This window comes from Monodelphis domestica, chromosome 1 (assembly GCF_027887165.1).
Source record: "Monodelphis domestica isolate mMonDom1 chromosome 1, mMonDom1.pri, whole genome shotgun sequence".
Lineage (NCBI taxonomy): Eukaryota > Metazoa > Chordata > Mammalia > Didelphimorphia > Didelphidae > Monodelphis > Monodelphis domestica.
Window position 1 is genome coordinate 644,821,011 of NC_077227.1, and position 16,462 is coordinate 644,837,472.

At 36.0% G+C, this 16,462-nt stretch overlaps 1 long non-coding RNA gene across 4 annotated transcripts in view; it reads left to right on the forward strand.

Annotated features, from left to right (window-relative positions):
• LOC103101533 (uncharacterized) overlaps positions 1 to 15,739 on the forward strand; it is a 58,639-nt gene extending 42,900 nt beyond the window's left edge. Inside the window, exons 3-7 of one of the 4 annotated variants that reach the window (XR_008915631.1) lie at positions 4,467 to 4,539; positions 5,724 to 5,861; positions 7,213 to 7,385; positions 12,657 to 12,735; positions 13,916 to 15,739. This is a non-coding gene — a long non-coding RNA (uncharacterized LOC103101533). The remainder of the gene's footprint in view (positions 1 to 4,466; positions 4,540 to 5,723; positions 5,862 to 7,212; positions 7,386 to 12,656; positions 12,736 to 13,915) is intronic. The other 3 variants (XR_008915634.1, XR_008915632.1, XR_008915633.1) reach the window with 3 other exon arrangements.
• Positions 15,740 to 16,462: the final 723 nt, after the last annotated feature.

The following is a 16,462-nucleotide window of genomic DNA, read 5'->3' on the forward strand; positions in this document are numbered from 1 at the left end:
GAGGTTTCCGTTGGAATACCCCCATAGTTTGTGCTTAATCCTTTAATATTCTTATCAATTATTTGGATAAAGACACACAGTAGCTTAACCAAATACACAAATGACAAGAACCAGAAAGAATAGCTATTGAAAGCCCAGCTGAAGTTAAAAATCATGAGTTTTGGGTAGATTAAATGCGTTGGTTTGATTCTGTGGCAACTGAAGAAGAGAAGCAAAGAAGGTAAATTAGGGCTTCTCAAGATAGCAATTGGAATGAGGGCACCTTGATTTTGGAATGGAAAAATAAGGGGGAGACTTGATTAATTTCCCTAACTGATTTCAATTCCTTCCCTGGCAGCAATTTGGCAATTCCTTCATATCTCCAATGGAGTGATTATGTGGTAATCCTGAATCTGTCCTAGGGAGGGGGAAAATAAGACTTACTAGTCCAAAGGAAATCTGTTAAAGGATATTCTTTACATTCAGCAGGAAATGGAAAGGGGATTCTACAGCTCACCTAGTCTGCATCCAAATGAGACAATGGTATAACAATTCCTTCGATTAAGATGATATGATTGTTCCATTATGGTTTCCTGAATTTCCATTTTTGTATATGAAAAGTTTCACATTTGACATATGTTAGAGACACTGCCTTCCTTTCAGGGGTTCCAGGATGACTGTTGGTGTAGAGTATTTGTCATCTGTTGCTTCTGTTTCCATGTGTGTGCTTTGTGATCTTTGACTACAGGAACTGGCTAAAGGCAATGAGTATATGGGGTTGGGATGTTTTGGGGTTTACCCAAGATTAACTAGCAAGATGCAACCTGGAATTTTTTATCTATAATGCAGGGTGCTATGGGACCATCTGGACCCAGATAGACGCTTTATTTATGAAGTTATAATGGGGGGCGGAGGAATAGCTGGCTTTAGGTCTAAAAGCAAAAAAAGCAAGGTTATATTTATCTCTTATATACCAATTTGGCACACATTAGAAGAAGACCTTGGGTTGTTCTCTCAAGTGAGAAATTAAATTTCTTACAGAGGTATTTTGAGGTTATTTCCCTCACCCTACTTCTGAGATCATACATGCAAAATATCCCAAAAAAGGAACTCAAATTCCACAAGAGAAATGGTATAAACTTTCAATGTAAAAATATCCTAATAAGTTTCCTTATTAATATATGTTTATATGTGTATATATTCTATATCAAAAAAGTATTCATTCATTTACATTCCTCGATAGCATATGAATTTGCCACATTCTAAGAAGAAAATGCTTATTCTTCATTATATCATGAAAAGGGCTAAAAATCTAGATTACAGAAATCAGGAAAAAGTGAAAAGTTTTTGGTCCTTCCACAGAAGGCTAATAGTTTAGGAGAAAGGGTGATATTTAGAGTTAGAGATAAGTGGAGCAGAAACATGGAAAAATTATTAGGTAAGGGATTTAAATGTATAAGAGAGAAAACTGTTGCACAGGATGACTAGTGAAAGGATAAATAAAGCAAAACTTCATGACCTGTGAGAATGGGGGGGAGTGAATCAGAGGTCACAATTAGAGTGAGGAACACAGTCAGAAGACAATCAGTCAAAAAATACTTACTAAGAGGGGCAGCTGGGCAGCTGAGCAGCTCAAAAGATTGAGAGCCAGACCTAGAGACAGGAGGTCCTAGGTTCAAATCTGGCCTCAGACACTTCCTAGCTATATGACCCTGGACAAGTCACCTAACCCCCATTGCCCAGCTCCTACCACTCTTCTGCCTTGGAACCAATACACAGTATGGATTCTAAGATAGAAGGTAAGGGTTTAAAAAAAACCAAACACTTATTAAAGACCTACAATGTGCCAGCATTATTTGCTCTGGGGATACAAATGCAAAAGACAGTTTGTACTCTCAAGGAGCACTACACTACACACACACACACACACACACACACACACACACACGTATTTAAATATATAAATGTATATATTGATATACATTTATATAACATATCAATATATACACATATACACATACATATAAATATATGTATTTAAATATATAAATGCATATAAATATATGTATTTATATAACATATCAATATATACACATATATAAATGTATGTATTTAAATATATAGATGTATATAAATATATGCAAATATGTATAAATATACATAATTGTGTATACATATATACATACAAATAAATACATATACATATATACAATACAATACAGGATAATACAGGTAAGTGGGGAGTAGGAGATTGTAGTCAGAGAAAAAAGTTCAGAATTTAAGAACTAGGAGGTTATATGGTTTCAAATAATAATGAGGTTTTAGTAGTCATATATGGTAGTCTTGACCTAGAGATCACAAGAACGGATTAGTTTAAAGAACTGAGATACTCTCCTAGAAGAGTTATGAGTCAACATCGAGCAATCTTGAAGTTATCAAGGATGACTGCGATGGATGAGGAAGAGAGGAAGGCTGTAGGGCAGATACTGAAGCTGCTAAGAAACTGATTGGTCATGAGGACAGAAATGATGACAGAAGGTGTTGAGGGAAGGGGGTATAACTGAAAACTACTAGAATACCCACATCTTCTGGCCCTACAAGTCTATGAGAACTCTAGCCAGCATCAGAGAAGGAAGCAAATCACCTGGTGCCTTTGGGGGAAATTCAAGTTCCAGTTTTTATGAACAAGAAAAAGGAATGTTAGTAGAAGAGATGAAGGAGGAAGGGAATTGGATAACAATAAAGCCATGGTTCAAAAACACACAGAAAGAATGTTGAGTGAGGAGAGAGTCTGGGGGAGCCATAGAGCTGGTAATTGATTCAAGAAGACAATTGACAAGAGTACAGGGGAGCCTAGCCTAGCCGAAACAGCACTGGCCTTGGAGTTAAGAAACTTGGGCTTGAATCCTGACTTACACATAATAAACTGTGACCACATGGAATGCAATTAGCCTTGCAAAGGCTCAGTTTCCTCATAGGGAAAATAGGGGTTAAATACTTATACTATATACCTCGCAGGGTCATAGCAAGGAAGGCATTTGCAAACCATAAACTGCTTTATAAATGTGAGCACTTTTTATTAAGTGGAATACTGAAACAATTAATCAAGATTATCCAAATAATCAATACAAAAGTGAATTTAATAGAAATCCAATACCCAGCAAATAGTTCATTATAATGAAAATCTTTTCAAGCCATATTAATAGTTTTTGCAGCTCTCATTAAAATAAAATGTGCTATTATAAATAATTCAGTACCCAATATACTTTCCGCCACTGATATTTGTCATATATTAGTCCCATTTTGTTTATAAAAAGATCTTGTACTTGAGAAGCAAAAAAGCATTACAACCTATATTGCTCAAGTTCCAGTTCTATTTCTTTAGGTCAAGGTCTATTTTTTGCCTTTCTTTACATCCCCTATACTTAGTGTAGGGCTTGATACATAAAATCTTAATAAATGCTTGTTGACCCAACTGCCTGATTATTTAATGCTATAATGTTCACATAAGCAATGAATTTTAAAGATGGAATGAATCTAGTCCAACTTCTAAGCTAATGCAAGAATCCTATCTACAAATCTATCAGAGAGCTATTCAATCACTATCTAGAGCCTTAATTTATTTTACTAATGTAGACTTGGATTCTCTGGTTGGCTAGGTGGAGCAGTGGATGGAGTTCTGGGCCTAGAGTCAGGAAAACTACTCTTCCTGCATTGGAATCTGGCCCAGACACCTCCTAGTTGGTGATTCTGGGCAAGTCACTTAACCTTGTTTGTCTCAGTTTCCTCATTTGTAAAATGAGCTGGAGAAGTCAGTGGCAAGCAATTCTGGAATTTGCCAGAAAAAAACTACAAATTGTGTCATGAAGAGTTAGGCAGGTCTGAACAAGTCACAGACTGGGATCAAATAGTTTTAGCATCTTATTTTAGTGACATACCTTTGTAAATGACATCAGTTTCAAGTCCATATGTGGTGAGGTAGAAAACAAAATTTAAAAATAATATAAAAATAAAATAGTCATGATTTTGACATCTTCCAGAAGATTTATATCTAAAACAAATGCCTTGTTTTATTTTTTAAAATACTTTATTAAGGGGTATCAAATATTTTGTGTAAAAACCATGAAAGCCCAGGTTAGTAGGGGTGTGTGTGTGTGTGTGTGTGTGTGTGTGTGTGTGTGCATGTTTTTAGGGAGTGGGGGATGGATAAGGTCTTGATGGGTAGGAGAATTAAGATTTGACTATATACATGCATACACATATGTGTATACACATATGTATATGTATGTATGCATGCATGTATAATGGGGGTAATCAAAAAAGCCTTCCTTGCTCCAATCTGCTTGACCCTGGTTTATTTCCAAAGAGATATGCATTCTGGATCAGTGCTAAAGGAATTGTGATTTTAGATAATTTAGAAACTCCTTATTAGTTCCTGTGAACTTGTCCCTTAGGATAAAGAAATGATTTCTTTATTTGTTCCTTAGTTCAAGTGATAGAATGGGGCTGCTGGGTTTGTCTTGAAGAGGATCAGTCCCTGAGCCAGAAGTGGCTTGCTTGGTAATCATTTTTTAAAACGATTCTCCTCTCTGTTCTCACTCTTCTTTCTTTCCTTTTTTTTCCCTCTCTTCCTCTCCCTTTCCCTCTCTTCCTCCCCTTTCCCTTTCTTTTTCTTCCTTTGTCTCTCTCTCTCTCTCTCTCCCTTTTCCTCTTTCTTTCCCTCTCTCTCCTCCTTTCCCTCTCTCTCTGTCTCTGTCTCTCTCTATCTCTCTTTCTCCCTGTCTCTCTCTCTCTCCCTCTCCCTCTGTCTCTGTCTCTCTCTCTTACTCTTTGTGCTTGGTGTGTATGTATATATGAACTGTATCAGAAACCTTTAAACTATTCCTCACTCTCAGTGAGAATCAGGAAAGGAGACCTCATTTCTCTTCAAAACATGATAACAATGGTGACCCCCCTCACACCCAAGGTAGTGACCCCAGGTTCTGGCCTAGATGAGCCCAATACTGGACTTCAATTGTTTTCTTCCTCTGCTTTTTCCTGAGCATAAATAACCAATCAATGATTCTAAGATGGGTTTTTCTAGCCTTGTCAGTAACTTCGTGAATTTCAGAAGCTGGAAGTCAAGGTTCTGGTTGCTCAGCAGTAAGCAATAATCTCAAAAATACTTTCATAGAGATGATGCCAAGATGGTGAAACCTAAGCCAAGCCATGACTTTCCAGAAGGTATGGTTCTTAAGTAAATGTTTTGACAATGCAGAGCTAAAGATCAAATGCCTATTAAGCATCCCACAAAGTGTTTCAGACCATCAGAAGATCATCAATTTTATATAGTTGGTAGAGACCTTAGATGACATCTAGTCCAGCTCTTTAATTTACAGATAGGGAAACTTAAACTGAATTAAATGATTTGTTTAAGGTCATACAGGTAGTCAATGTTAGTGCCAGTATATTAACCCAGGTTCTTAGAATCTAAATCCAGAATTATTTGCATTATACCATTGTCATTATGTTTTAATGATATGAATATCAACATTTCTAGAGAGGGAGGCTTAATAGTAATGAAGGGTAACTATCACTTTTTAAGTATATAACAACATATATATGGGCATTTTGTGTTTTCATTTGTAGTGGGGAAATCAAATAACTATCCTATGCCTAATTTACTTTGTACAATAAGTACTTTTCTCTAAGTGACCCTATGTATTCCTTTGGTTGAGATCTAAACCTCAGAAATTCTCCCCAAGGTTGCAAGGTGGAAACATACTGAGGCATACTGATCTCCCTGCTTTGGAGCCAGACTGCCCTAGGATTGCTCCTGATCCATAAAAGCCCAGAACTAGGACTCTATAGAGGGAAAGCTTCCTCTTTCACCTTAAGTAATGGTAGGTTTCATACAAGAAGTCAATGAAGAGTTTTAAGCTGAAAGGAGAGAAATGTAGATTTCTGTATACTTCATCAATGAGAGTGACATCTAGTCTATGGAAATTTCCATATTAAATTATCAGATGAAATGTTCGTGAGTACTTAGAGAAGAAGTGATCACTAAAAGAGTCACTAAAAAGAAGGCAGTCTAAAATAACATCATTTTCATTTTCATTAGGATATTCAATTAGTATGTCAGAAATAATCTATAGAATAGTTTCAGAAAGATGATTGACATAATATTATGGATAAAATAGGAAAAGGGAAGCTAGAGAGCCCAGTGGGCTACTCCAGAAACGGAGCACTGGATCTAGAGTCAAGAAGATCTCAGTTCAAATCTGACCTCATATGCTATGTATATGACAGAATAAATCACTTAACACTGTTTACCTCAGTTTCCTCATCTATAAAATAAGCTGGAGAAGGAAATGGCAAGGCAATCTGGTATTTTTGCTAAGAAAATCCCAAATATGGTCACAAAAAACTGGACACAACTGAAACAATGGAATGACAACCAAAATGGAGAAATGAACTTAAGAAAATATTGCTGTCAGGCAAATTCATAGCTAGTTGAATAATCTTTTGTATTCAAAAAAGTATTCCTTAACTAATTACAAGAGACTAAATGGATAGCAGTTGCTAATCCTCAGTCCTTTCCTTATCCATAGTTTTATTTGTGACTTTTATGAGGACACAGAAGATATGTTTAATAAACTTTTGGACAAGATAAAGCTAAGGGGAATAGTTAAACTTCAGTTGACAACTAGAATCCAAAATGATCAGAAAAAGCTGTACTAATGGACTGAATCTAGAAAGATGAAATTCAATAGGGTAAATACAAGTTCTTCACAGGTTTAAAAAATCAACTTTATAATTAAAGAATAGGGAAGATATGATTAGATTGCAATTTGTCTGAAAAAGACAGAATTATTTTTGCAATTTCAGTAGTAGCAAATGATAATGATGAAACTAATTATATTAATGATTAATTATACATAAATATATATTAATTATAACATTATTAAATATTAATTCATTTCTAGCAACAATGTTTTCACAAACCTTATCTCAGCATGTGGAGCTGCCAAAAAGGTGAATACAAACTTAGACTATGTTAGGATCACATGATCCATTTATAGATGGAAAGGACTTAGTCTAACCCCCAGCATTTTATAGTTTTAAAAGATGAATAAGTTAAGTGATTTGCCTAAGATTATACAGATATTACTGTATCGGTTATACAGATAACTATTATACAGATAACAAAACCAGAATTAAAGTCAGATTGTCTTTTTTTTCTTAAACATTCAGCTCTTTTATTATGTGACAATAAATGAAGCTATTTAATAGAAAGGTGGAAAGAGGGAGCAGAACAAAAGTCCAAGAAGAAATGTGCATCTCTTCAAAATCATTTCCCCCCTTTTTTTCACCATGTCTGCCTTTGCCAACCAAAGAGATGGGTCCTGGACTGGTGATGTGTCAAGGTAGGTATTAGGTTTCTGAAAAGCAGGTAGTATGATAGAAAAAGAAAAAGATCCTCTTAGAACTCTGGTAACTGCTTCCACAGAATTGTGTGTTGCGCACTCTTGTGCTCCCCACCAAGTTGTTCCAGATGGGGCAGTAACTTCTTCAATGTGTTTTATGTTAGGATTCCCCTTTATACCTGTTGGATTTTTGTCCTGTTCTTTTTCTAAGATAGTAAGTTCTGGAGCTCTGGAGTGGAGAAAAACCATCCCACTCTACTTCTGTCTCATACCTCCTTTAGCACAAAACTGTGATGGCTCAGCCAGCAGGCAAAGATAGAGGGGGCAGTCAGTGATGGAGAACTTCTGAAATAACACTTGCCTATCCTTGTATGTCCACTTAAACAGAACGAATTTCTGGGTATTATCCACCACCAGGAACTTCTTGATTAGCCCCTAGGTGACTTCACTGATAGTAGTGGTGATTCTGATATGCAGTTGTTTGATGGCATCCAAGGGCAAGTAGAAGAATATCCTCCTGTGGGCAGTGGCTTCCAGGTTCACCTCTTTGACGGTGTCATAGATTGGGCAGTCACTGTCACTATCCTCTGAAATTTCAGGTGACTTTAATGAAGCCTATATAGGTAGGATCATAGCTCAGCTTCATGCAAGAAGACAATAACAATCCTTTTCAGGGCTTCCATCTTCCCTCTAATGCTGGATGCTATTGGAATAGTGAGAAGATGATATGATTTTCTTAGAATATTGAAACCAGGTCTTTTGACTCAAATTGGATATTCTTTCCACTCTCTGCCCTTTAGTACAAGTCTAAAACAGGAAAGCAACTGCCCTGCTGATGATCATGTCTGGACTATTGGGACAGTCCAAAAGAGTGTGATTAGGATGGTGAGGGAACTTAAATCATGTCATATGAAGAATGACTGAAATATCTGTGGATTTTTAGACTCAATAAAAAAGACTTGGCAGAGACATGATATTTGAAGGACCTACATTTGAAAGAAAGATTAGCCTTTGTATGTAGTTTCAGAGGGTAGAATTAGGATTAGAAGGAAACAAACATTATTAAGTGCCTACTATGGGCCAGGTATTCTGCTAAGCACTTTACAAATATTATCTCATTTGATAAGAACAACTTTGAGAGTTAGGTGCTATTAATGTCTTCATTTTACAGCTGGGGAGATGGAAGTGGAGATTAAAGGACTTGTCTAGGGTCACACAACTAGTGTCAGAGGCTGGATTTGGACTTGGGTCATTCTTACACCAGGACCCAGAACTCCATCTACTGTGGCACCTAACTGCAGAATTAAACATTGACTCATTTAATGGGTTAACAATTAAGAATTTCCCAAAATGGATTGTGCTGCCTGATAAAACAGTGAATTCCCTATAATTATAATCATTTGAGTAAAAGTTGGATTGTCACCAGGCAGGGTGACATAGACTAAGAACTTGGATGAGGTGACCTTTAAAATCCTTTGCTATGCTTTGTAACCCTGGCCTCACAGCTTCTCTTTATTGACAGAGGATGATTACTCAATGCTTCATCCATAGTTAGTTGTCAGAGGTGGAAGCAAGAAGATTAGGACATCTCTTCTCTCAAGCTCTCATTGACTCCACTCCTCATGCAGGCAGGGAACATTCAGTGATTAATTTCCAACAAAGAGAAGAGTCTTATGGAAATGATCTTAGAGCTGCAGGTACATTATGAAGTGACCGGATGAAGAGAATTCCTAGCTAGATTATTCTATTATTTGTGAATAAGGTAAAGTGTGGATCTCATGTGGCATTTTATACTTCTTTGTACTTAGGATCATAGAGCTGATAGATGTCCTTCAAAGACCTTCTAGTCTAACCTACTCATTTTTACATGCAATCAAACTGAGACCCAAAGAGATTAAGGAATTTAATCAAGGTCACACAGGTAATTAGTGACTGTTAGAGATATGAGCACATGTGTTTAAACTCCAAATCTAGTCCTCATTCCATAATAAATTATACATGTTGAGTCTCCCTACTAGAGTGTAAGGTACAAGAAGACTGGGACTATGAGCTTTCAAACTTGGGCCTTCTGTACCATTTAGCATAATATCTTGCACATAATGAGATAGACAGATAGAAAGATAGATAGAAAGAGATCGAAAGATAGATGGATAGATAGATAGATACAAAGATAGGTAGACAAAGAGAGAGAGATAAATTGATAGATTTTAATTTAATCATAGAGAGGTGAGTCTACAGGAAAGAAACTAGGTAAAAAAGGTGGTATTGTGGACTGAAATGCTTGACTAAGAGACATAAATTCTAGTTCCCATGCCATTTCTTAGTAGGACCTTAGGAAAGCTATTTTAATTTTGTCCCTGGGTTTTATTTTGTTTTGTTTTAACCCATAAAATGGAGCTGATAATTGCTGCATTATTTGTCTTTCAGTAGCTGGGAGGATCAAATAAGATAATGTTGGTGAAAGTGCTCTGGAAATGAGTTGTATTTGCAAATTGAGATATTAGAATAAAATGGATTTAACTAGAGCTCCTCAGAATCATCCTCAAATTCTCACTCTGGGTGCAGCTCAGTGGATTGAGAGCCAGGCCTAGAGACAGGGGATCCTAGGTTCAAATTTAGCCTCAGATACTTCCTAGCTGTGTGACCTTGGGCAAGTCACTTAACCTCTATTGCCTAGCCCATACCACTTTTCTGCTTTAGGACCAATATACAGTGCTGATTCTAAGATCAGTAAGGTAAGGGTTAAAAAAAAACAACTCACTCTTTTTCACCTCCCATATCTAATCACTCTCCAAGTGATTTCAGATCTACCTTCCAAATGTCTCTCACATGGACCTCCTTAATAATCACATAACCTCTATCTAATTTAAGGCAATTATTACCTCTCCCTTGGATTATTCATAGCCTTTTTAGTTTTTCTTTCTTCTCTCCCCTCTCCAAAGCCTCATCCACATGGTGATCCTCCAGAATCATATTTCTAGAGCACAGTTTGCACCATGTTACTCTCCTGCTCAAAAAAACTCTAGTTGCTCCTTAGGATCTTATACACAAGTGACCAAATAATATAGCTCAAAAATTCTCTTCATGTTACTTCATGGATCTATGATTAATAGTGGATTTTACAAATCACCTAATACAATTTCCCAGGCCGTGCAGCAATTCCTTCTGCAAAATCCCTGATCAAATATGAATTTCCCCATGTCTAGCATGCACTGCCTTCACACAATTCGCTCCTGAGAATCTCTAGATTCCTTTAAAGGTCAACTCAATCTTTTTCTATATGAATGCTCCTACTAAACAGTTCCTCACCCAAACATCCACTGAATAAAAATTACCTCGTATTTATTTCAAAATACATTTTGTATGTACTTATTTGTGTATTTGTATTCTTCCCTGATAGAATGAAAGCTCATTGAGAGAAGAATGTCTTTCATTTTAACCTATACATTCATTGTATCTGGACCAGTTATTACCATATAGTAAGGACTCAACAAATGCTTATTGATTGATGTAATGGCTATCATGATTCCTCAAATATTAGTAAATGATAACAGTTAAATTGAGTTGGTAATAAACTGATAAATTCTACCAAATCAATAATTCTATTCAAACTGATAATTCAGATCAGATATCTTGATTTTTCTGTTATCTCACTATTTAAAACAAAGATTTTTGGGGGCTGTTTTGTTTTTGCCTCAATGACTTAGATAATTATGGCTGTGTGGAACTGTCCATAATGGGCAATTTTCTAAAATAAAAAGAATTTTGGTAATCAGGATCCTTGTGACAGTAAGTTGTCAAAACATCTTGAATGTAAGCATTAGATCTTTTAGGAAACTAAAAAAAGTATTTCTTTTTATGGAATGAGTTCACAATGAAGTTTTTTTATGACAGAAGGGCTTGTCAATTACATTTAAAATATTATTATATTTTTGTTGCCACTAAGTTACTATGATGTTAGGGCCTTTTACACATCTCCAAAAGAATCTCATTTAGTATTATTAGAGAAAAGAAATAACATAAAGTTTCTGAAGATTTTGATAATGAATCATTTATTTATTGTAAGGTTCGAGAAGACCATGAAAAAAGAAGACAATTATATAGGAAATTAATTCATCCTTTTAAAAAATGACAGGCTCCTTCCTTAATATCTTAAGTGGTGAAATTTAGCTCTAATAGTTTGGCCTTTATGAATTATTCAGCTGTAAAAGCTGTTGGAAGGCTTTAAATCTATATGGTTACATGATTTTAACCTCTTTGGGTCTCAGTTTCCTCTTCTATAAAATGAGAATGTTATAATAGATGATTTCTAAACTCCCTTCTAACTTTAGGTCCTGTGGTCCTATGATGCCATCAGTAGGCTACCTCCCTATTTTTATATAGATTATAACCCATTCATATTTGTCTATTCCCTGCAATTTTTGTCTTTCTCTTTCCCTTAAACTTCCACAAAAGACACACCCATTGTACTGGATGAGGTTAAATAAGATCCCTTAAAAAAAACTTATATTCTTTTGAATTTTGTTAATTGTTCTACTCAAGAGATATGGAAAGAATCAAACATTTATTAAGCACTTACTATCTGTAAAGTGCTCTGCTAAAGGCTAGAGATTCAAATAGATAGTCTTTTTTTTTTTAAGAGTTTGCATTCTAACAGAAGACAAAACACAGGAGACCTAAGAGGCAAGTCCCATGGAAAGGTCCCATGATCCTTGGGTTGCATCCACAAAGCAGATGATAATACCTTTTCTCCTTTCTTTTCTTTTTTTTTAAAGGCATTTCCCTACTTATAATCATGTTAATTTCTGATGTTGAATCATTTAATAGTGTCAAGGACTTTGCAATTTTCTAGATTTTTAGAAGTGACTACACCTTCTGCTGAAACAATTGCCTGGCCACATCTTTCAAGGACAATGCTTGAGGGCAATGAACTAAAAGCATTACCTTCCTAAGGCGTTTTAAACTGCTTCTGGGTCCTGAGAGGACCCCATCCCTAAATGAAGAAAGATGGTGCTTAGGTTCAGTCAATAAATATTTATTAAGCACCTATTATGTGTCAAACACTGTCCCAAGCACTGGAAATGGAATAATAGATGCTAAACAACAACAACAACAACAACAACAACAACAACAACAACAAAATACTCTCTGCCTTAAGAGATCTCACAATTTAATAGAGGTGCTGGGTAGGAATGGCGGCAATGGTAGTGATATAACTTATCTGGAACATAGTACTTCTTGTTTCTCACGGTGCCTTTCTGCTTCACCCAGGCTGGCAACTGATTGGCAGTTTGGAGGAATGGCTGGCCCCATTTCCATGGAAGTTGCTTCCCTGGATGCTAATTGAGAGGTGTGTAAGCAAGAATATGATCTGAGATGGGGGGGGCACTCTCAGGGCCCCTGTGTCTATATATCTGTTTGTGGCACTTAGTTAGCAGTTGGTGGTGGTGATAAGGAAAGTGGGCCCCCTCCTCCCTACTGATTTCTCCCCACAATGAATTTTGAATGATCACAATCAGTGTTATCCTGTAAATAGCTTGGTAAAAAAAATTCCAACAAAATTTGACCAAATCTAATTATAATTACTTACATATCAGAAGCTGTTGGTAGGCAGCAGGGATCTGTAGAAACAAGTGATAAATTTAAATAGAGTCAGAAGACCTGGGTTGAAATCTTGGTTTTGCTACTAATATTTTGTGTGACCTTGGGCAAATCACTTCTTTGAATTTCAATTTCTTCATCTGTAATAGAAGGAGTTTGGACTAAACAACCCATGAAGGTCCCTTCCAGTTCTAAATATGTAATACTGGGTTATTCTGTTGCATACAATGACACTCAACACATATTTTGAGTTTTAATATTTAAATCAATGTTTTGGCCAATGGTGATGAAGAAAAGAAAGCTCATTGTAGTAGACATATCGTTTGTGTTTTTTCTTTTCTTTTCTTTTTTTTAATCCAAAAGGGAAACAAATTTAGTCAAGGAGAGAGTCCATGTTATTTTAACCACTGGGCTATTTTTGTGTAAGAAACTTGCCAAATAGCTAGCCCTGAATTTCATTTTCTCATTTGTTTATCCATGTTTCACTTGGATAATCTGTGTTTTAACCAATGTTTGACATTGTTGTCCAGTTCTCAGTTGTATACCATGAGGCAAATACTGAGCAATACCTTTTTTCTTGTTCTTTCATTCTTTCCTCTTTAGAATATTTATTTTGGAATCTTCTATTCTCCCAGAACAAGGAAAACACTTCATGAGTGTCCATTAATATGGATATTTAATATTTTTCTCATCATTTGGAACATTGTTATATCTTTTGGCAGCCACCTGTGCCATTTACAAAACTGTCCTTCCTATGTCTTTTCTTCATCTTCTTAAGATTCATAAAAGTTGCTATTACTTTCAAATAGTTATGAAAATGGGCGAATCAAAAGTATGTATTTGTATTGTATTGTATAGTACGAATTTTGTAGGAACAATTAATAGTCATGACAATAAGATGACTCTTTGGGTATCTTCATTTTCTACAGGGAATTGGCACAGAAAGACACGATTTTCCCAAGAAATTGTTAATATTGTAGACCTTGGAGTTCCACAAGTAATAACTAGAAGTTGGAAGAAGAATATACCACCTTTCTCTCTCACTTCAATCTCCCTACCCTCAACATAGACAGGCAGGGAACAGGGGACCAAGAGAGTAATTTCATATGAAGAGCTCTCATATTTCAGACTTTTAGTGACTAGAGATTTGTATACATCTTTGAAATTAATAGTTGCTCATTTAAGGTTTTGCTTTTTCTTTCCAGTAAGTCTTTTTTCTGTGTAAGGAGAGAATATCATATGTACTTTACCCCAGATAACCTGTGAAAAATAAGAGTGAAAAAATTCCCTAATGTACCTAAGCCCTTGGTGTCGTTAATGAATGCAAGCATTTTCAAAAGCTAGTATGATTTCAGTCTCTGAATCATCATAACTTCTGTAGCAAGGGAAATTACAGGGTGCAAAGAGTTTTGATTGACAAGCCCTCAAGACTCAGAATTCTTCCATTGCTGACAGGAAAAGTTCCAAACTGTTGAAGACAGTTCCCCAACTGACAGTCTGGAGCTGGGAAGTGAAGCCTGAAGGGTGCAGATCTAATCTCTCCAGGACCCTCTTGGACATCTTGGAAGCAGCCATCAAGCAAGAGTGAGCAGGAGTTTCCCTCAATACCCTCTGGTGGACAGAGAGAAAAATTGGAGGAAATCAGTCTCTCTTTTGGACATCTGAGAACTCAGCTGGATTCCTGTAGCTGACCCATCAAAGGATTCACTGAGTGTGAAAAATTTGGTTACCTGTTGGACTTGCCTTTAGGAATTTATGTAATTAGTTAAGGTAGTTAAATAGTATGTTTAATTAGAAGGTAAAGCAGTCAGATTTCCTTTCTCCCACTTTCCTTCCTCCCTTCATCCCTTCTCTGTTAATAAATTCAATATTATTTATATGTGCTATTTTCCCTTTGTATTACCTTCCTTCCCTCTTTCCAAAATATAGATTTAACACTTCAAATGAATGAAACTGGAATTGAGCTGATAGTTTATATCTTTTCCTCATAATCTTGAAGTTATAAATTCACTAAAACAATGTCTTGGAAGATTCAAACATTCCTTAAAGAATCTGGTAGTGTACCAAGTTAGAAGATTCAATTTTCTCCAGAGAGTCCAGCCAAGAAAATTAACTATTGTTTTCTTCAAGGGAAGCCTCAAGAGGGAAATTCCTTGGAGAGCTATAGGCCATTAAGGACAGAAGGGACTGGCCCAAAGCAGATCCATAGGTCTACAGCCCTCTTAATGCTTTCCTATTGACTAAATTCTCTAAGGATTTCCCAATATTGTGTAGTGGGAATGTTCCCTCAGTGAGAAATCCCCACTTATATGGCTAAAATGTTCAGAAAATTTCTCTGAGGAAAAGTAACAAACCAAAGGTAAATTTTCCTCAAAGATTTCATATTAAGATCACCCAATTGCATAGCTTCCTAATTAATACAGCAACCAGACAATTTAAACAAGATATATATTTTTGAATAAGATTAAACTAATTGAAATTCATCTTGAAATTCAAACTTATACTAGAGAGCAAAGGGAATTATCAATTTGGCTTCATCTTCTCAGCTGAACAAAGTGTTCGCATATACAATAAGGTTTGCAACTTTTGGGATTCTCCAACTCTTTTTGAGATTGTAAAGGACTCTTTATTCACTTAGGTAAACTGTCTTTTCTCAGATGTTTCATATTTATATGGTATGTTCTCTCTAGACAAGAGAGCTATAATCTATATTACTTCTTTGTTTTTTTAAATAAACTTTAAAATCTTTTAAATGAATGGTACAATAATTTTTAAACTGTTGATGTTGACATGATTTTGAGGTAAGCTATAACTAGAATAGAAATAGAGATAGCAAGAGGGCCTGTATCAGACATTTCAATAATAGGAAAATGGATTAGAACTATAATCACACTGGCAAGGGAAACTTCCGTGTAAGAGAACTTCTACCATTATAAATTGGCACCTCCCTGAAACTTACAGTTTTAGAGGATGGTTCAGAATATTGAGATTTTAAGTGACTTTGCCCAGGTTCACACAGCTAGCTTGTGTCTGAAATGGAATTTGAACTCAGCTCTTCCTAGCTTCAAGGCCAGGTTTCTGTCCAGTGTGCCTCTCAATAATACACATGATAATTCTATTAATCAAAATATTAGAGTATTTTTAAATAATATTTTATTTGATCATTTCCAAGCATTATTCATTAAAGAAAAAGATCATTTTCTTTTCCTCCCCCCACCCGCCATAGCCGACGCGTGATTCCACTGGGTATCATATGTGTTCTTGATTCGAACCCATTGCCATGTTGTTAGTATTTGCATTAGAGTGTTTGTTTAGAGTCTCTCCTCTGTCATGTCCCCTCAACCCCTGTAGTCAGGCAGTTGCTTTTCCTCGGTATTTCTACTCCCACAGTTTGTCCTCTGCTTATGGATAGTGTTTTTTCTCCTGGATCTCTGCAGATTGTTCAGGCACATTACACCGCCACTAATGGAGAAGTC